Consider the following 20,702-nt stretch of genomic DNA (forward strand, 5'->3'; position numbering starts at 1 on the left):
TGCAAAGCCAAATCACAATAAGGCATCTGCTCATAAGCCTAATTTCTCTTAGTTACCAGGTCCTTACAGCCGTGCACTCAAAAGAAAATAACCCATCAAAGTTCTGCATGTTGAGCCAGGAGGCCAAAAAAAAAAAGCACCCAGTGGCATGATCCATACATATTTATGAAGAGCAGGTGCTTCCTCCAGACAGTACAAAACACATTAGCACTCATTAAACCATTCAGTAACCAAATTAATGGCTTCAGTGGTTATTATAGAATATGAAGAAAAAAAAAAGAGGCTTTTCATAGCAACACTTAAAGGCTCAATGTTTTAATCTGGTATTTTGATTACTAAAGGGAAATTATGTTCTGTCTATAATTCATGAATAAACACTGCCCCACTGACCAGATTTTTTCCCCATCTCTGAAAAATGTAAGTTCTCATGTTGTGAGCCTACATGTGCCAAACAAGAAAATCTGCAGTCAGCTTCTGCTGAGGCAACACAACAGTCCAGCCACTCCCTGATAATTAGCACCCATAAAAACTGAAACTTTATTACTGCCCCGAGATAGAGCAGTAATTGTACCATTCACAGAAAAAGACCTGGCTTCTCTGCAGGGGATTTTACAGTAAACTTCAGGAGCAGAGTGGAGCCCTACAGTAAATAAAAACGAGACTCCACACATAGCTCACCTATACAGCACTGTAAAAAAAAACTAGCATACCCACGAAGACACTCACTAACAGCGCCTAGATCTCATAAAGACTACTTTACTATCTGTCTGGGAAGATAAAAACCCACCCGCCCATTAGAAAAACCATGAGTACCATCACTGCAAGGAGACTCCAGCCATGCAGAATAACTGTAGTCAGAAGCTGGATTCGACTATATTCACACAAAACCCTGCCCCTCATTGAGGGCAGGGAGGGGGACTACACATTTCAACCAGGACTTTAGTAACCCAGTCTTGCTCTGAACCATTAACTGAGAGCTATTTATTATTTCTCCTCTCCGGTTGCATAGCTGAAGCTGGAATATACAGCAAATAAACAAGATTTAGTTTTCTGCCAAGCAGTCATATTTTAGATGTTTTAAATCTGGAAACAGACCCAGAGAGGACAGGCGTTCTAAGGCATGAAGGTGCTGCCTTTTCTTTCCAGCACAAACCCGAGAGATATTGATTCTCCCCTGTACGCCTCCCAGCAACTCACAAATCCGTTGGAAATTCCCAATTGTCTCTGCCTTTCAAGAAAAAACACTGAGAGCAGGTTACCGTTACTGAGATTGTTGTTCATTTAGCAAGCAGTAGCTTTGGCTACATGTGGCGCCCAAAAATAGCATAATACAACGAGATTGTTCAGAAAACAAAACTCAAGCTAGATGTCTCTCTGTTTAAGTCAATAAACGGCAATACTCCAACCACCACAACTATGATATGCATAAACACTTGAAGGTACACTCCAGTCCTCAAAAACAGGATCCTTAATTGTAACCTACCTATTTCAACACAGACACCATGTGTGTGGATGTATCGGTTACTTCCTATTTCTTTTGTGACTCTTCATCACAAAAGTAAATCCATTCAACTCTTCTCCTTTCCCTCCCCAAGCTCTCTCTTCCACAAAAGTCCATCTCTGTAAGAGGATCTGCACGAAAGTGCAACAAGCTCTAATCCAGGTTGCTCAGAGGGACACAGAAGGATTCCTAGCTGGGCGATCCGACCAGATATTTCAGACTCCAACAAAAGACTGTCCCTCCCAAAACAAACGTTTCTTTCCAATTTGTTATTCCTCTAACACTGGATACCCAGTATTTATCTCCACAAAGTTTGACGTCCAAAGAAGAAAAAAGTCTTGAGGCAACTAAAAGGCTCTGAGCCGACGGCTCTTTAAAACCCTTTTGTGCCTTCAGTGTCCTTTTGTGAAAACTATTCCGAGAGACAGAGAGGAAATCCACACCTACAGCTACCAAGGATATTAATCAGCTCCCAAGGGTCCTGTCAGCCACTGGCTCAAGTTCACTTCACTTGACTCTGCACAGACTTTTTTTACTGTTTTTTTTTTACCAGTCAGGATACTAAGCCAAAAACATCTTGCGGGATCTGAAAGCCGTAAAAGTGGATTCGAATTTTTTCGATTCCCGTCGTGGACGGAAAGTAAAGTTTGTTTCTCCTTTTTTTCCCCAAACACGACCAAAACAATGATTTCCCAGAACTTGCACCATTTCTTAACATTATACACTACAATGCTTTTTTTAAGAACTAAATACTACTAAAATTAGCTCCTAAAATAGCCTAATTTTACAGCTTTGACACTGACCTCATATTGTGTCTTTCCTAGAGGGTGAAGGAGCTGACCGCGATAACCTATGAGCTTATCAGGATATAGCCCAATATAGCATCCTTGTGCTGCAGTAACACACAGAAAACAGAACGAGTTTAACATTAAAATCCTTCGGCATGAACACACGCTACACGTCAGGTATTCACGTCGGACAACTTGACTGACGGTACTCTCTCGTCGGTCTCCTCTCTTCACGTTTTCTTGAAAGAGAAAATTATTCCTGTTCTATTGGTGTTTCTATCTCTCTTGTCAACCATTGAAGATACTTGATTTGCTTGTTGTATATTTAAAGCTCAGCTATACAACAAGCAAGACACATCTTAAGAGGTGTCACTACAAGCAAAGGTCCCATCAACACAAACTAAGTCCAGCTGACATCCATACATCCACTTCCTAACAGCTTAATGCAGTTCAGGGCTGCGGGGAGCTGGAACTGGAGCCTATCCTGCCAAGTAAAGGGTACAAAGCAGGCTACCCCCTTGACACAAGAACCAGTTTAACCTACCAGTATGTCTCCGGACCATGGGAGGAAACCCGTGTGGGAGGGAACATGGGAACTGATCCCAGGGCACCAGCACTAACCAATGCGCCGCCGTGCAAAGGTTTTTTTTTTATCATGATTTCTTTATTGCAGGCACACTAAGCCAAATCTCCTTGCAGCAAAACCGCTGCGTCCGTAGTGTGAGGGACAGACGTTGCACTTGGTGTGGCTCATCGCAGCATCTTTGCCTGCCCGTTATCCGCCTCGCACCCTGATTTTACCACGCAAGCTTTTCACTGGCCCGCTTTCCAGACTGTCCGTCTCCATTCGGCCTCGCACGTCACGGACACTGCCGGGTCTGGACCAGTTTCGCACATGTGAAATACTACGTGAGCTTCTGTGCTCCTTCTGTCCACTTTCAGAGGAATTCGTTTAGGACAGGAGAGACACTAAACGGGTTAATGTGTTCTCAAATTGAATAAGAACTGTTCCATTAAATGTTACATAGCAACCTGCCAGTCAGTTTTAGCGATTAAATCCAATTGATTAATAAAATTAGCTTTTGGTTCAGTTGTTGACATAAGATGCTTGTTAGTGATGAATTAGTAAGATCCTACAATCCATCAGTGAACTGTCCAGCTATACAACGGGAGGTATGTAACAGCTGCTAACAAAGACAAAATAGTGAAGACTAACAGCACAGGGAATAAATGGATCCTGCCAGAGAAAGCACTCTAATCCTTCCGAGAGCACAAAATCAAGCAATAGTGTACACAGCAAACAAACACCTTTTAACTTCCCCCTTCCAAACAAAAATAAAATGAAAAGCACGCTTTGCTACAATGTTTTGTACGGGTTTCCGTTTCAAACTCAATTACGTTTCTGAATTGATGTTGGCTGCACCGATTCCCCCAGTCTTCGTCTCGGAGGATGGTATGTAAAAAAGGCTACATTCAATTAGGCTCCCCTTTTCCATTTATTATCTCACTGAGCGAAATTCTTAGAAGTCCTGTCTTTTCTTAAGGAGTCAGACGCACAAAGTGCCAAATTATGCAATATTGTCCCCCAGAGAGCAGGGTCACACCTGCCACCCTGCTGCACAAAAAGGGACAAGAGCCTCGTGCTGCCAATTACTTTCACTATCCAGATGCTCCTCTGGCGTCCTTTTGGCCTGGGCTATTCATCACGAGCCGGCAAATTCATTATACAGGAATTCCTGAGGAGTGCCGCCGCAGTCCGGAAACAAACTGTGTACAGTCAGATTCTCACACACAGGCTGGACTTCAGCACAACTCGGTGAGGCTCCTCTGCAAAAGCCAACAGACAGAGCTGCTTCAGCACAACCAAGGCTTAAACAACGACTGGATAATCTGAAATGCTTAAACAACCCCTTTTAAAAAAACCTAAAGGGGTTTTTAAGGCAGTCATATTATCCACTGCCTTAAAATATTTGATAGCGACTCAACTAGAATTGAAACGTGGATATACACGGTTTGAAAAAAAAAAACAAGGCACAAGATAATGTGAAGTAGGAGCCCAACTGAACCATGAATGACACAATCTGCGTTTTGCTGCGAGAGGGGGCTTTCACACGATGAGCTGAGTGAAGGATCAGCAGGCAGAGCTTTTCTTCAGCACACAAAGGGCCTGGTGTGTGACAGCTGCCATGAGACACAGCTTCAAGAACCACACTCCACCACAGGACTACTTTAGAGCGCCTCGTCTCGGGGGGCAAAACGTCTCCTACAGTGACAAGCTGGGAGATTAACACCATCTGGGTCGCTTGCTTGATAGCATGATAACGAAACGTAATGATTTGGGGTGGGTTTTTTTTTTTGATGACGCGTTGCATGTCTGCGGAGCGGTGGCTCTGTGGCTAAGGATCTGCGCCTGTGGCTGGAAGGTTGCCGGTTCGTATCCCGCGGCCGGCAGAGGAATCCTACTCCGTTGGGCCCCTGAGCAAGGCCCTTAACCCCAACTGCTCCAGGGATGCCGTATAATTGGCTGACCCTGTGCTCTGACCCCAAGCTTCTCTCCCTGTCTGTGTGTCTGTGTCTCCATGGAGAGTAAGCTGGGGTATGCGAAAAGAAATTCTTAATGCAAGAAATTGTATACGGCCAATAATGTGATCTTATCTTCTAAAAAGACGAGATGATGTCGTACACAAATGACTCAGAAGGCTCTAGATGAAGATACAAGCAGTCGAGAATGGAGCAGAGTCAAGATCACCAAATCCACTACACCTACCACTCTTTTGTTTTCCTGCAATTTCCAGATGGTCTAGGGAATTTTTGCACCTATCAAGACAAACGTGAACATCTGGGGGAAAAAAGGCGACAGAGCCATTTGCTAAAAATACAGGTCAAAGTCAAGGTCACTGCTCCTACCAATTTAGCACTATGCTGGTGCACTGCACACGCTGAGAGCTCCTCTTCCAGCCTCCACCACAATAATGAAATCCCTAGAGACTGACGCACAGGGCCTCCACCGGAATGACGGCGATGCCAAAATGAAGCGGATCCTTCAGTTTTGGCCCTGCCGTTGGGCGACCATTTCAGATGCTTGCACATCTACACTCTGGCAACGCACTGGGTGCAGAACGGATTTGGGTGGTTTGGGTTAAGCACGGATTTTATAACACTCTTCCCCTTTTAATGGTGGCCGCCACCTCCGTGCAGCTTTGAAGCCCACATTTGTGCAACGCCGCATCTGCAAACATCAGACGGGTCCTTCCGTTTACTCTGCAGCATAATATTAATTTGAGCTTGTGAGGTGACACGCACAGGATTTTACTAACTCTGTGTATAAACGCAGAGCTCTCCCACAAGCCAATTAGCAAGGTACACCAGTCGTGGTAAAGCCTATGCTTAGAACAAATACAAAGTTATGTTGTTGAAACCAATACCCTGTCTTCATGTAGATCACCTCCAGTTAACTACCAACTACAGAATCTGCTTGATGGCTCGAACGGCCTTATCGCATTTGTTACTGTTCTTAAGCTAACACAGCACCCCTATGCAGTCGTCTCCTTACAAAATCAAATAAAGGACAACAAGGACATTTTATGTCTTGACGTTGGTGCGGTTTCGAAGGAAATTATTTTGCCCGAGTTTGTTCTAGAACACTAACGTTTCCAATTTTAAATAAAACAGCGTTTAATCCTAGGGTAAGTTACAGGTTACATAAAGTCACCTAACAAAAAAGACCACCCGGCATGTTTATCAGACCTGTGTATCTAGTTATGCCCATATATATCAGGCGAATATTGACTACGTGTGGAACCACAGTGTCCACCTTGAAGGTCTGAGCAGCAGGCATTCAAATTTCAGACAAGTAAAACTGAGGCCGTGCAAGCCTCAGAAAGCTCAAGAAGTACCTCGCCGATACACATGAGGAAGCACCGTTTTAGTTGTTTTTTTTAAACTTCGCTTGTATTAAGAACATTCCTGGTCTGTCTGTATAAACCGGTCTTCAAGTCCAAAGCCATGGGAATCGGATCACGGGGGAAACAAGGGAAATATCTAAGGCCTCACAGCCCGTTCGGAGACAAAAATAATCTCTATAGAAACGTTTACAACCCTACAGCTATTGAAGGCAAAGTTCCTCAGCCAGTATTTGGCATATCGCCACAACGCGAATCCATGTAATACCGCTGACAAGCACTTTCTCTTAAGGTGAGAGGTTACACCGAGAAAGCCCTGCTGTCTCGCTCCGTGTGCAGCAGGGTGGAACGCCTTCCTGTGGTGGTGTTGTTGTTGTTGTTTGGCCCTGCCGATTCACACACGGCTGGCTGAATTTCCAATCAGTCGCCTCCTTCCTTATCGGGCGCGTGACTGATCCGAAGGGGAGGGCCAGCAGCCCGCTCTGCGGCGAGTGCGCCCTCGTGTTTACTTTGCTATCGCCCTCCGGTTCTGGGTTTTCAGGAAATGATGCGCACGGCTGCACATCCCCATCCACCGCGAGGGATGACGGGCAGGAGCAGCTGGTAGCGGAATCGTGTAGCTTATCTCTGAGGAACAGCAGAAGTCCAGAGGTTTAAGGTCTTGGAGACTCAAGAAATCAGATTCCACCCACCCATTGTTAAAGCTAAGAACCTGATGGGTTCTGGTGCGTCTGTGTGGGTTTGTGTATCCTGGCCAGGTGCTCAAAGGATGCTGCAGGCAAATGAGAGCTGACAGGGACGGTTAGAGAATCGAAGCCCGACTAAACCAAATAAAAAGTAGATAGCACTACAGCAAAAGCCCCCCCCCAAGAGTGTAATATTACACATAAATCAACCAGGAATTTGAATTGAATTCAGAGATCTAAAAGTCTAATAAAAATGATATGAGAGGAAAACTGTTAAACAAATCTCTCTTTGTAAAAGCACAAAGTTCCCGTTGTTGAAATGGCAACTGTGCAAATCATAAAACTTACAAAAGTATGAAATATCTCAAATGCTCATAAATCCAGTCTTCCAAGCAATCAAAAGACAGGGACACGGTTTAAACCCGATTAAATCCACAGTGCTCTGCTTTCAGTAGTTTTCCCTGTCGAAACCAAAATCAAATCCAATCAGTAACAGATTTGCTTCATTTGCAACTTTAAGTGATTCAAGAAACTAAATCTTACTAAAGCATTCTTCCTAGTGGTCAGATTCTCCAAGATAATTCTTTTCTTTATGAGGACAGATATTGTTCAAATCAGGATGGTCAAAAATGCAAAGATGCCGTCCAGCCCACTGTGTTTGCTCGGTTCTAGTTCTCTCTAGCCCAGAATAACCCACCAGCACCACCTGAAAGGTGCATTAAAATGAAACTGCAGTCCCAATTTCTCAGGCCCGTTATTAAATCTTTCTAACTCAATAAATTAATTGATGTTAAAAAATGTTGAATTCGTTAAAAATTGACACATTTCGAATTAAGCCCACAACCATGGACTTTGTGATAGTACTGTAAGTTGCCATGTTGTCTCAAACTCGCATTTGAGTTCCCTTGAACTGCCACGTGATGGGGCCCTTCCTGCTCACTAGTCCCCATAATGACTAATGTAATGTGATGTCTGCTGCACAGCCTGCACTTATTCGCTCGTACCTTTCACCGCCAAAATGTTCCAACGTGATCTGCAGGCAGAGTTAACAAGCAAGTAGTATTTGTCTGCTAAACCATATCAAAATCGAAAGCAATGTTGCTATTGGATTAAAAGATGTATTCACAAGCCTGCTCCTTCACAAGGTCATAGGGCTGCTTCACCTCACTGGATGTTTTGTTGCCTCGTTCTGAATCACAGACTATGGCCCTGAGCATAAATAATTTGTGATGTCAACTGGAGGTTTTACAAGTTACCGTGTACATTTTATTTGTATTGTGGTTTGAAATGCCCTCATCAATGCTGATCCTTCCTAACCCCGAAATATCAAATCAGCCTTGCAGTTCCCCTTCAAGGCAGCCAATTAAACCGACGCAAACAGGGGTGGCGCCCACATCCCCCAAACGGATGCCCCCAGCTTGCACCCTTCCCAGGACCCGGGAAGGGTGTGGGCAGCAGGGCCAGTCGCCAGTCCAGCCCGTTTTACAGACCCCACGGTCTGTAAAGTACGCACGGCACTTCAGGGAAAAACAGGAAGGAAAACCTGCCCGGGAGTCACACTCTAATTTGGAATGCCGACTTGCACTGGAAAGAACATGTGGCAGAAACCCAAACGCAGGCGTCCCCGGCTGTGTCGGGCCGGAGTGAGAACTTTACAGGAGGCTGGCCGTGCCCAGTTCAGTGTCGCCAGAAATCCAGACTTTGTGCCAGGTCCGCGCGACCGAGGGCCACATAAAACAAACACAGGACATTGCGTCACCCAGGGCCGGCGAGAAAATGGAAATGAAGTCTTCTTACTTTCTGGCAGTTATGCAAAAGGCTGGGATGCAAATACTATGCAGCCCGCCTTGTCAGAGCAGGATAAGAGCATGAGATGATCTCCAGCCTAGCGTCAGCGCAGCACCCCAAACAGGTAACCCAGACGTGTGCGTGCCCTCAGGGGTTTTTTGAGAAGTCTGGGGAATGACATGAGAGCCCCTAACTGTCTTGTTTTATAATAGGAGGCTGTGAAAGCAAAGGTAAAATAAATCAGCCTGTGAAGTTCACTGAAGTTGAAAACCTTAAAGAGGTTCTCTACTTTCCTCTGAGCCTCAGATTCACTTCGAAGTATATAATAATAATAATAATAGCTTACACTTATATAGCACTTTTCTGGACACTCCACTCAAAGCACTTTACAGGTAATGGGGACTCCCCTCCATCACCACCAGTGTGCAGCCCCACCTGGATGATGCGACGGCAGCCATAGTGCGCCAGAACGCTCACCACACACCAGCTCTCAGTAGGGAGGAGAGCAGAGTGATGAAGCCAGTTGATAGATGGGGATTATTAGGAGGCCATGACTGGTAAAGGCCAATGGGAAATTTGGCCAATACGCCGGGGTTACCACCCTACTCTTTTCGAGAAACACCCTGGGATTTTTAATGACCACAGAGAGTCACGACCCCAGTTTTACGTCTCATCCGAAGGACGGCCCTTGTTTACAGTATAGTGTCCCCGTCACTATACTGGGGTATTAGGACCCACACAGACCACAGGGTGAGCACCCCCTGCTGGCCCCACTAACACCTCTTCCAGCAGCAACCTTAGTTTTTCCCAGGTGGTCTCCCATCCAAGTACTGACCAGGCTCACACCTGCTGAGCTTCAGTGGGTTGCTAGTTGTGAGTTGCAGGGTGATATGGCTGCTGGCTTATAGTGCGAAACTGGGGACTACGGAGGACAGCCGGAGTTTGAGAGAAGCGAAGAGGAAGAGGATTGACATGATCAATCAGGAGAGATAATCCGGCTTGAAGCCCAGAGCTCATTCATCCCTAAAGTAACCCAAAGGCTAGAAAGCGGCGGCCAAGAGGGTTTAATAAAGCAATTAAGAAAACACAAGGAGAGAGAAAAGGTGACAGAATAAGAACAAGACTTGAAAAAAGAACAACACCCGATTAAAAAAAAACTGATTCAAATAAAGAGCACGGAGTAAAAATGGTCGAGAGAAAAGAAGTTGTAATTCCGAAGAAGAAAAAAACGCAAAAGGAGAACATGAAACTTTTCGGTGATGAAATTATTACGTTAAATTAATATTTCACTCCGGTATTTCCAAGGTAGTAATTGACAATGTGTCTCAACTGGTGTGAGTTTTATGTGATGCAGTATCAACACAGAAGAGACATAAGGGATAGAGTAATTAAAATGATTTAAGATTAATCTCTGTGGCTTAACAGTATTTTATTACTTGTAATTAAGGAAGATAGGCTATCTGTAGACTATTAAATGAATTTCCTTCAGTGACTCAGGACACAGTAATACTCATTAACTGGAATACTGTTAATATAATAATTTAGTCCATCCATAAAAAGCGTCACAAAATTAAATCACATATCTTAGTTTTATTACATGTAAGGTGGTAGGGAAACAAAACTAGAGTCGAAACAAAACTAGATCAAAATGGATAAAAAACGCAGGTCTTGCTTAACTAACTTAAGCAACTTAAGTTCTTCAAACAAATAATAGCAATGATGAATACAGAGCATTTGATAAGATGTACTCAGATTTTGAAAAAACATTTGATTCTGTTGCTCCTAAAAACGACTTAATTCTCAGATGAATGTTGGGATTGAGAACTGGTTAATGGATAGAAAAGAGAGATACAAAATAAATGTTTCACTTAAAATAAGTGGCGTACCACAGGGATCTGTACTGAAACCACTACTCTTTCTAATTTTTAAGAAATTATCCAATTGTAGTATTGTTAGCAAACTAATGAAGTTTGCAGAGACTTAAATAGGAGGATTAGCAAACATTGTAAGAAATGTGAGGGAAATACAAAAATACTTCAGACAATTCAAGACTGGGAGAAAACGGAAGTTAACACTTAAATATCTACAAATTTGGAATGTCACAGGCAAACAGCAGACTGAAAATATAAATGAAAGACTGAGCTTGAAGAAATAGGCTTAGGTGTTTGAAAGACGAAGACGGGGCCTTTATTTTTTAAGCTGGCATTTTTATCTTCTTGGTTTAAAAGTTAAAATACTGCAAATTTAAGTTTATATCCTAACATTATTTAAGGGGATGTTGTTTTAAAATTGTAGAAAGCATTAGAAAGAACTTATTTTTAAATACTGTCTGAAGAAGAGCAAGCAGATACATTTCCAGGCTTGGAGCAATGTTCGGACAGGTAAGGCAACTGAATCTTACTGGGCCTGAACACAGAATATGATGTGGGTAGTATTCAAAATCCTCAAAGACACTGATAAAAGTCCTTTGAATGGACTCCTTCAAAAACCAACGGAAAAACACAAGTGGAAAAAGCGTACCTAAAATTGAGAACACAAAGCACTTTCTTTAATAGTTGTGGGAGTGAGAGACAAACTACTCAGCCCTGCTATCAGAGCTTCTCTCAAGAAGCAGCAGAATGAGAGCCTGTGACTTTTCGCAGACTCTCAGAACACCCTGTTCTGCGTTGAGTAGAATTCATATTGTTTTCATTCTGAAGTTTGTCGTCACTTTGGTTTAGAACATAAGAAAGGTTACAAATGAGAGGAGGTATCAAGTCTCCTCAGTCTTCTTCATTCAAGACTTAAAAAGTTTAATTTCTTTCAGCCGGTCAGTGTATGCATCTGGTTGCTCTACTCTGGACTGTTTCCAGACCAGCAGTATTTTTTCTACAACACGGAGACCAAATTGTACACAGTGTTCTTAATGCGGCCTGACTACTGTGGCAGACAATTTTAACTTAGCATGCAGAATGAATACAAATTCTGTTACAGCTCATTAGGTGACCTGAAGAAATCACACCTGACCGTAAACTTTTGAATGCTGTTGTCCCAGAGTTGGGACTTGATGGGCAGACGCACAGACCTCAGAGGGCGAGTGATCGGAGTGAAGGGACAAAAAGTTAAGTGGCTCAAGTTTCCAGCATCTCCATCAAAGCAGGCCCTTGTTAAAACGCAAGGCTAGGGCTCCTCCCGTCCTCTGATAAAAGCACACCGACGCCTCAGTAGGACCGGGCCCTAGTGGAAGAAAGAGTTCCCCATTTCTCCACTAACACTCAAAGTTTGTACCTCAATGGATCTGAGCATCTGTGCCATTGAAAACCTTTGCCGAAAAACCGAGGGCATCTGTCATTACCACGAAAGGAAGGTGGGGTTAAGTTCTTATTTTTTTCCCTTGGATTTTACAAATGGTGACAAACTGCCAAACTTTCCCCGAGGTGTCGGCTCGCAGCGACCCTCCGCTACGCCGGTATCGAGAGGGCTGAGAGGCCGTGGTGCGTACGCGTGTGTGGGAGGGGAGTCTCGCCTGCGGGATAAAATAAATCCGGACCGAAAAGGCTGCTCCTTCACAGCGAGTCGTGAGGCGGGCTGACAGCCCAGCTTCAAGCACAGCTGCTGCGGCGTCCTGGAGGTGGAGAGGCGGTGTCGAGCGAAGTTATGATCCCTCGGAAGCCAAAAGGGGATTCCTGTCGAGAGCCTGCAGTGTTTAACATACTTATTTAATTAACGCAGTCGGGGGCACCTAGTTCCAAGCCCTTTTCTGTAAAACAGTTTAAGCTTTCTTCATCACTGGTACAGAAGACCTGGTTTTAATGTTTTTGCATGACTGCTTCATTTTCATGAGAAATTGAAGACGGTTGTTTGCGAGGCTACTTTGGTCATAAAATTTAAAATAAAAAAAAACCCGCTTTGCCTTTCCTGAACTTGCCGAATCAGGGGTGAGCCAACAGTGGCCCAGCTGACGTGCACCCCACTGGATTGGCAACCCGCCCTTTGCCAGCGAAACAAAATAATATTACCAATACGTCGCCACGGTAAGGTCACTGAACAAAACTGAAGTAAACAGCACTCTAAAAATAAACGCAGCCTTCCTTACTTATTTAGCTTTTAAGGTCCAGAAGATTTATTACGTGAACGAAAACGACGTTTTCTGAAAAACTTATTTTGTTCTCAAAGACACCAAAGCCTTTCGCACATCCCTGAACTTTAACAGTATTAACTGCGAATGTGCTTTCACGTAATCAGATTTACATAAAACATTTATCCACACACGCACACTGCGTTTTTTTACTTTACATAAACCAGACCAAAGGCCATTTCCTTTGGGTTCCTCCCATTTGACCAGAAAGAAACGTGTTTCTTTTCCTTTGAAGATTTCTAGCTCTTCAGTACACTTTTAGAAACCCTTCACACCTTGGAAACATAAGTCTAAGGCAAAAATGACAAGGTTAATATGACCTATCCTTTCTGAATGAGTCACAGATCAGGGCAGAATCATCGTTTTGGTCATTTTGGCACGATTAACAAGTTCTAAATAAAGATGAAATAATATTTAACAGTTGTAAATTTTCCACCACCCTGATCCTCCAGATGTAGAGGAGTGCAGGGTGACTATGTCCATGTGTCATCTTAAAAAAAAAAAAAACACCCCTAGCATTTTAAGCCAAATGAAAATTGCGGCCATTGAAGTCCCATGAGGGTAAACAGTATTCGATTAAAATAAAACGTAAGATATTCTGTATATCCAGATATAGGTGTCCTTTCTAAAACACTATTTCGCACAAAATGTATAAATCACCCTCTTCTGCTTAAGTGGAAAAAAAAAAAGAAAATATCCCAATTCTCTAGTATTGAAATTCTTTCCAAGATTCCATGCTGGTTAACAAAACGCTGAATCTCAACCCCACACCACAAAGTATGCAAGTGCCGTTACAAATTAGTAAGACTGCCTGCAGTCACTGCACACTGCAGAGGAAATGCAGCTTGAGTGACTCAAGTGTTCCTCTACGCGCCCGGCTAAACAGCAGTTTTTCTTCCCCTCCTTTAGGGGCCCATCTGGTCTGGCCACAAAGGGCCTGTTGACTGAACGGGACACTGAAGGGGTGACCCCCCCCCCAGCGCCAGGCCCCTCTGGCAGTGCAGATCCAGCCTGCCACCGTGCTGCCCGAAATACACCATTGCCGACTAAGGCGAACGGACAGCAGACACAGGGAGCATTCCTTGCAAAAGTCAGTGGACAAGCCACAGGCCCGGCGAAGCAGTGGAGACCATCTCTCTGACGCCACCAGAGCTGAAGAACACAGAACCGGGGGCTCATAACACTGGCCAAAATGTGGGATGAAGAAGTACAAAGTACATCCTGGCCAGGGTGTACCCTGCCTTGCACCCGTTGCTTGCTGGGATAGGCTCCAGCTCCCCCGCGACCCTGTATTAGATCAAGCGGTTAAAAAATAACAAGTATGAACTACAGTGCTCCTGTGCAAGTCCAAAGTCATCTGTCCTCATTACTCAACTGCGGTACATCTAAATCACTGTGGGCACATGCATCATTTTTGTATGCTCAAAGACGTTTATGCCTTCATTTCAACAAGGGACCAGAAAGTCAATCTGTGGAATTTGTTTTCCCATTCATACAAAAGGAGCTACTTGGATTTTGATCTGAAGCGGCGCAAGAGCTGCCACGCTTTAAAATCCACACTTCCAGGTGGGGGCTGCACACTGGTGGTGGTGGTGGAGGGGAGTCCCCATTACCTGTAAAGCGCTTTGAGTGGAGTGTCCAGAAAAGCGCTATATACGTGTAAGCAATTATTAAAGACCAATAAAACGGCCCCTAATGGTAGAGCAAAGCAAGGAGGGACTCCTGACCCGTGAAAGGCCAGACTAAAAACAAAACAATCTGTGAAGAGTACAAATATCAAAGTATATCAAGAGAAGTGACAACAGCAGCATGACAGTAAAACAGTAAAGGAACAAGTAAAGGTTTATACCATGCTGAAAATAAACACAACTTTTCGGCTGTGGAGCCTTCTTCGGGTGTCTACCCACTTGAACTAGTAAAACAGTCATACAAACCGCAGTTCGGGAATCACGAACCAGCTCGCAGCTGCTCCTGACTGGACGAAAAAGAGCAGGGAGGAGGCTCATGGGTAGCTGGGAAGAGATCTCCCAAGACAACATGTCCAGTTATGAAAAGAGCACCAACCTCCCTACACACAAACGACCCCGAGAAAACCTGCTAACCTACATACTGCGCAGCAGTCGGTGCAGAACTGAAAAAAAGTTCACCACTGAACCGGTATTTTGCTTTTGGTTTTCCTAACTGAAAACAGCGGGTTGCCAAGGAAAATATTTGTTCAGTTTTAATTTGTTTAAAGGTATGCTACTGGGTAGCACCCTTCCTTTCAATATTTATTTTCTATACCAACTGTTTTGCTACATGACCAACCAATAGTATGGAAACAATTAGGCTTTGATTGCTGAGATTTGTAGGATAAAACCAACCGATTGCAGTTTATGCTTTTTTTCCTTCAAACACAGGACTTTCTAACACTGTTTTAGAAAAATGGACTCAACGCTTCCCCCATAATCATTCCAAACACCTTAGGTGAAATACCACCAAAAGCCTCCCAATACAAATCTACAGGTCTATTATAGCCAGATAAATACGTCTGTACTTCACAGCTCTCCTTGCGAAAAAAAGTGTAATTGGCTCATTTACCTGCGTCTTGCTCGCAGAAGGCAAAAGCAAGAGTTCACCTCATTTTCCATGCCTTCCTCGGAGTAGTGAAAGAAAAGACTTTTCTTTATAGTTTCAGCTAAACCTCCAGCTACTCACGTGGCCCCTAGGCCCAAGACACGCCATCCTCGTGTTTTACTTGAGTTGACTCACAAAAACTGAAACTAATTAAGGCAAAAACAGGCATCAGTGAAATTCAGGGAAAAAAAGGAAAAGAGGTTTCCGAATGTTTTTCATCAAGATTGTAACAGTGCATTCTCTGGGACTAACTGAGGATTTTGGTGCCAAAGCTCAGAGGTAGAGCACTCTTGTGGCCCAAGGCCTTTCAATCCCCATTAGCACTGCCTGCCAAAGCCGAAGCCTTTCAGCTGAAATAAGCCGTGAAGACAGTATCGGCACAACTCTGTTTTTGGCCGCAATCACGGCCTAAATTAAACAAATTGATCACATTCTATCTTGTGGATTACGGTATTCCCATTGACCCAAGACAATCGAGGCCCTCACTGTTAATCTTGGGCACAAGCCTTATACTGAAACAAACAGAGAAGGAAAAAAATTGCTATCACAACTCTGCATCAGCTTTCTCTGTATGCATGAGGAAAATAAGCAGTTTAATTTGGTACAATAGACACCAAACATTCCACGATAATTTCACTAAAGCAGAAATACAAGAGCACTCTATTACTGTAGATGCTCTTAATTGAGGCAAGGGATGTAGCCTGAGTGTATATATGTAGAGGTGGCCTTCTAATAATCCCCATCTGTGAACGGGCTTCATCCCTCTGCTCTCCTCCCCACTGAGAGCTGGTGTGTGGTGAGCGTACTGGTGCACTATGGCTGCTGTCGCATCATCCAGGTGCTTACCTGTGGAGCACTTTGAGTGGAGTGGCGTTAAATTTATTTTCACCCTATCATAACTTTGTGGTTGTTCCTTGCCCTCATGTTGGTTTAAGCTACAGTGTATAAGGGTATCTGCCAGGCAAATAAACCATCAGGGGGCTGTGGGCCGTGCATTTGTTTTGCAGCCTTCCCATTTCATTAAAAGTTTCTGCCTTTGTGTCATCGTGCCCCTCATCTAAGCACAACTGGTTTTAAATAATGTCAATTCTCATAAGGCTTGGGGTGTACCAAGCCTGGCACTGACAAAAAGAACAGAGCTACAAATAGAAAAATGAGTCACCTTTGTACCTAGACAACATATCAGGACCACTAGTCTGCTGCATACTTTACACAAGATCTTCAAACACATTGGATGCACTAAAAGTTTCAGCTTTGGCTTCAATACCATCCAACTTGGCCCACAGTGCATAAACAGTTTAGAAAACACATCAAAAATAGCTTCAAGTATGCCGGGGTTTGGTTTATACATTTTATCCAGATATTATCGAGACACAGTCACACAGGGGATCGTGCAAGTCTGTGTGTGAATTTATTTCTTCCACATCAGAATCTAGACCGGGCTAGAAACCAAGCTGGAGAAGTGCTTTCAAGAGAGGTTTTGGGAAATTTAATTCCAGGAACTTCAATGCAATCGTGCAGATCTCCCTCTGAAACACTGATTGCATCCATGACATTAGTAATCACAGAGAGCTATAGCCAAACCTAGCATATATTGTACATAAAACATTGGGTCACAAAATTAAGCACATTACCTGCCACTTCAGAGCTCAAGTGCAGCGACCATATATACTACTCAACCATACCATAGCCAAACCCATTGGCCTATTCCTCCTGTTAATGGACGTCAGGCTGCAAGGGTAATAGGAGGCACTTTGTGTGCAGAATCAATTTTGCAGTTCTTATTTACTCGGTGGTGTAACAGGCTAAATGTAATTGCCCTTCTCTTGAAAAGGAGACAGTTACAGGATTACCAAGAGGTCATTTAGTGTCTGCCTATTTAGTGGGGGCTATACAGAACCATTTTTCTACCATACGAAGAGAAAAACAAAATAAAATTAAATCAGAAATACAAAACAGGAGATGCCGAGCAGCCACATAACGTCTGCAATAGATCTGATCCATCTTACAATATTGTGTTTATGTAACAGGTCTCAAGAGATATGTGCTTAAGAGAAAAAGCAGAGCTCTGAAGCCATGCATTTCATTAACAGTACTATAAATATATACAATGAACCTGCTATAAAACGAAATGTTTACTAAATCATGGTAAGCCATGAATGTCCTCTCTTTGAGGACACGTGAGCACATGGAGCGTAGAACATACCTTTAAGAAAGGCTTTCTGAATGCAAGCACCAGGGAACAATGCGTATCCATGGAAACAGACATTCTCAGGAGAGTTAATGGAGCTCAGAACATCACAGGCCAGATCAGCAGTGACCTTTTATAGCTGGACAGAAGCCTTCTGCTCTTTCTCTTTTTTTCATGAAAGTCAAACCATACATCTGCTTTAAATCATCTGTTGGGGGCAAAGAAGCCTGAAATTCTCAATGATCAGTGAAAGCGGTTCCTAATTTCATAATATGGTGACTTACCCCTTCTTTTTTCTGCATACACTTCATTTTCTATCCAGTTTACTCCTGACATTTTTAGGACAAATGATTTGCATTTCATACCAATCTACCAGTCCTCTTTTAGAAATGTGGCGTCAGTTAAGCAAGAAAAAGTTTCCTTAATTATAGCAGTAATTTTTTCAGGTATATAGGTACAGATGAAGAAAATGGAGTGCTGAAAGCAGAATTAATTTACAAGTAAATACTATGCTTTAAAATAAGAAAACATCAACAGAACAATTTGAAAACAAAATGAAAACCTCCACCTGTCCACGTTTCATTACAGGGTTGTGGCGGAGCCAAAGCCTATCCCAGCATGCACCGGGCTCTAGGAAGGACACCAGTCCATCACAGGACAGATACACACACACAAACAGTGACTCACACTGGGGCAAGTTTTCCCAGAAACCCATTAACCCACCAGGATGACTTTGGACTGTGGGAGGAAACCCATGCAAACATGGAAAGAACATACAGTAAAAACGCCACGCAGATAGATAGTCCAGAATTGAACCCAGGGTAAAAAATAATATAGAAGCAATTAAATTTGAATTACTCATAATCTATAGATGGGGGAAAAAACACCCTTCTTTGATTAAACTAGCAGCAAACAAAAAAGTTTATTTCCAGCACATATTAGACTGCAGTTACCAATAACTAACTCATTGTGCATTTAAAAGGGCATCTCAGCTCAAAGTTTCTTTTTCCAATGACAGGGTGCAACAGCCAACAGGAAGCTGCTTGTGTTAGTCATCTGCCTGCACACTCAGAACCTTAGCCTCTTTCAGGAAACCCTGGACGTATAACTGAGCTCACCTACTTTTTATAGACTGTTTAAAGCTCAACAAACTAGATGTTAGGATGCCACACTTTGCCACAGCCAAAAATAATTTCAGCTGCAGGACAAGTGCTCTTTATTGTTCCATTTTCTGTGCATTTCTGACGAAAATTAAAAAACGAGGAGGGCTTATTTTCAGAGAGTATTTGCTATGGTTAATTCCATAAGCAAAAAAAACTTAAAGGGTAAGGGTAAAAATTTCAGCATTTCAGAAAGCCTCCCAAATAACAGTAGCATTATTTAAAAAAAAAACACCTAAAGCTAAAACGTGTTCTCTCTTGCATCTCCATATCCTCTACTGTAGGTGAAGAAGGCTTTGTCTGTCATTATCTTCCAACCGGTAAAAACAACAAGAACCAGTACAGCCAACATCTGACAAATCACAGATAGAAGCCCTTATCTGGTGAAGATTTCCTGGAGGAGGACAAGACGTACAGTATGCACTTCTTAGCAAAGATGTTAGCACTTCAGAATTAAAAACCACTCATGGATGATCTGGCAAGAACCTTTCATTGAAATGGAAGAGGAATGGGACTATAAGACACACACACACACACACACACACACACACACACACACACACACACACACACTTCCCTAGCTCTAAGCTCTAAAGCCCACAGTCTCTGCTCACTGACTGGAGAGATTTACAAGACGGTGACATCGGCCTGAATGCATGGATCTTTAAATGAAAAGAATGGGGGGGTCTGTGGTTTAAGAAGATGATAATTAGAACTCCTTGTATCTGAATAGCATTCTTCAGCCTAAAAGCATCCCATAGCCTTTCACACACAGGAGGAGACTCAGCTCAGCCAACAAAAAACTGCAGCCCCACCACCATGATGCAGGGGTGACCCACTAGACAGCAGATCAGAGGATTGAGAAAGCAATTACAGAGGAAGAAATCACATCCCTAATAGACAAGGGGGAACTCTAGAGAAACCATAGTGTCCCAGGTCACAGTGGAATTCAGGCAGGATACCAAGGTTGACATGAACAGTACGGACAGTTCTTACAAAACGCTGACATGGGATCTTTAATGACCAATTGGTCAGAACCTCAGTTTAACATCCCACCCACAGGTTGGTACCTCACAACACTCTATCCCCTGTCACCATGCTGGGGCAGTGGTTCGGCAATTCTGGCCCAGTAGGAACAGCACCACCTACTGGTCAGCAAAGAGCAATTACAGCAGCAACCTGGTTTTCCAAAGGCCATCCCCCCTTCCCAGCGCTGACCACCTCCAGGGGGCTGATGAGACCAAACTACAAGGCAGTAACGCAGCTGTCATAAAGGAATCTGCAGCCTCACTGATTGGGAAATACTCAAGCGCTGACAATAAGGAATGTTTGACTGTCCTCGCCACACTGCTTTTAATGAAGCTTCATTAACCATACTTTATGAACAGAGACTCCACCCACACATTGCCTCAGAAGCAGAGAGCTGTATGAGAGTTTTCTACAGAATAGCTTCTCGCTGTTCACTTCCAGAGATGCTATAGCACATGAAGTCACAGTTCAACATAACACTTCAAACAAGAGACCTCCGGCAAAGGGGAGTGTTTTTATTTAAACGCACTGATAACTGTACAATGCAAGTGTAAACTATATGCTAGAAAATAAATAGCGGTGTACGACAGGAGACACACAGGTAGTTCTCAATCCACATGCCAGATGTGCTCTCAAAAAACGGCATGTTCACTTTAAATGGACAAACCCTGGTAAAATTGTGTCTAAGATCAGAAATACCCGCAGCAATGGAGAAATCCACAAATAATAAAATAAGGTAAAGGTAAACACTACATAGATTTTAAATTCAGGAATACCGACTGTAAATGTTTAACAATGTGATGTAAAATGCGAAGGGAAGACTTGTTAGTGGTGGGTGGTGACTGGTGTGGAATATGCAACAGTAATGTGATCACAGACATGTCTTTCCTGCACATATTTCCTTCCATTTAGGTTAAAGTCCTG

At 43.3% G+C, this 20,702-nt stretch overlaps 1 protein-coding gene across 5 annotated transcripts in view; it reads right to left on the reverse strand.

Moving 5' to 3' along the window:
* The window catches only part of tiam2b (TIAM Rac1 associated GEF 2b), a 120,507-nt gene that overhangs the window by 73,461 nt on the left and 26,344 nt on the right, over positions 1 to 20,702 (reverse strand). Inside the window, exon 1 of one of the 5 annotated variants that reach the window (XM_088626602.1) lies at positions 14,717 to 14,859. The exons of 3 other annotated variants lie outside the window; for them this stretch is intronic. The gene's annotated coding sequence lies outside the window, so the exon portion shown is untranslated. Of the gene's footprint in view, positions 1 to 1,483; positions 1,883 to 14,716; positions 14,860 to 20,702 lie in introns of those variants that run through there. One more of the 5 variants, XM_088626600.1, reaches the window with a different exon arrangement.

The sequence above is a fragment of the Lepisosteus platostomus genome, chromosome 3 (assembly GCF_059453375.1).
Source record: "Lepisosteus platostomus isolate fLepPlt1 chromosome 3, fLepPlt1.hap1, whole genome shotgun sequence".
Classification (NCBI taxonomy): Eukaryota; Metazoa; Chordata; class Actinopteri; order Semionotiformes; family Lepisosteidae; genus Lepisosteus; species Lepisosteus platostomus.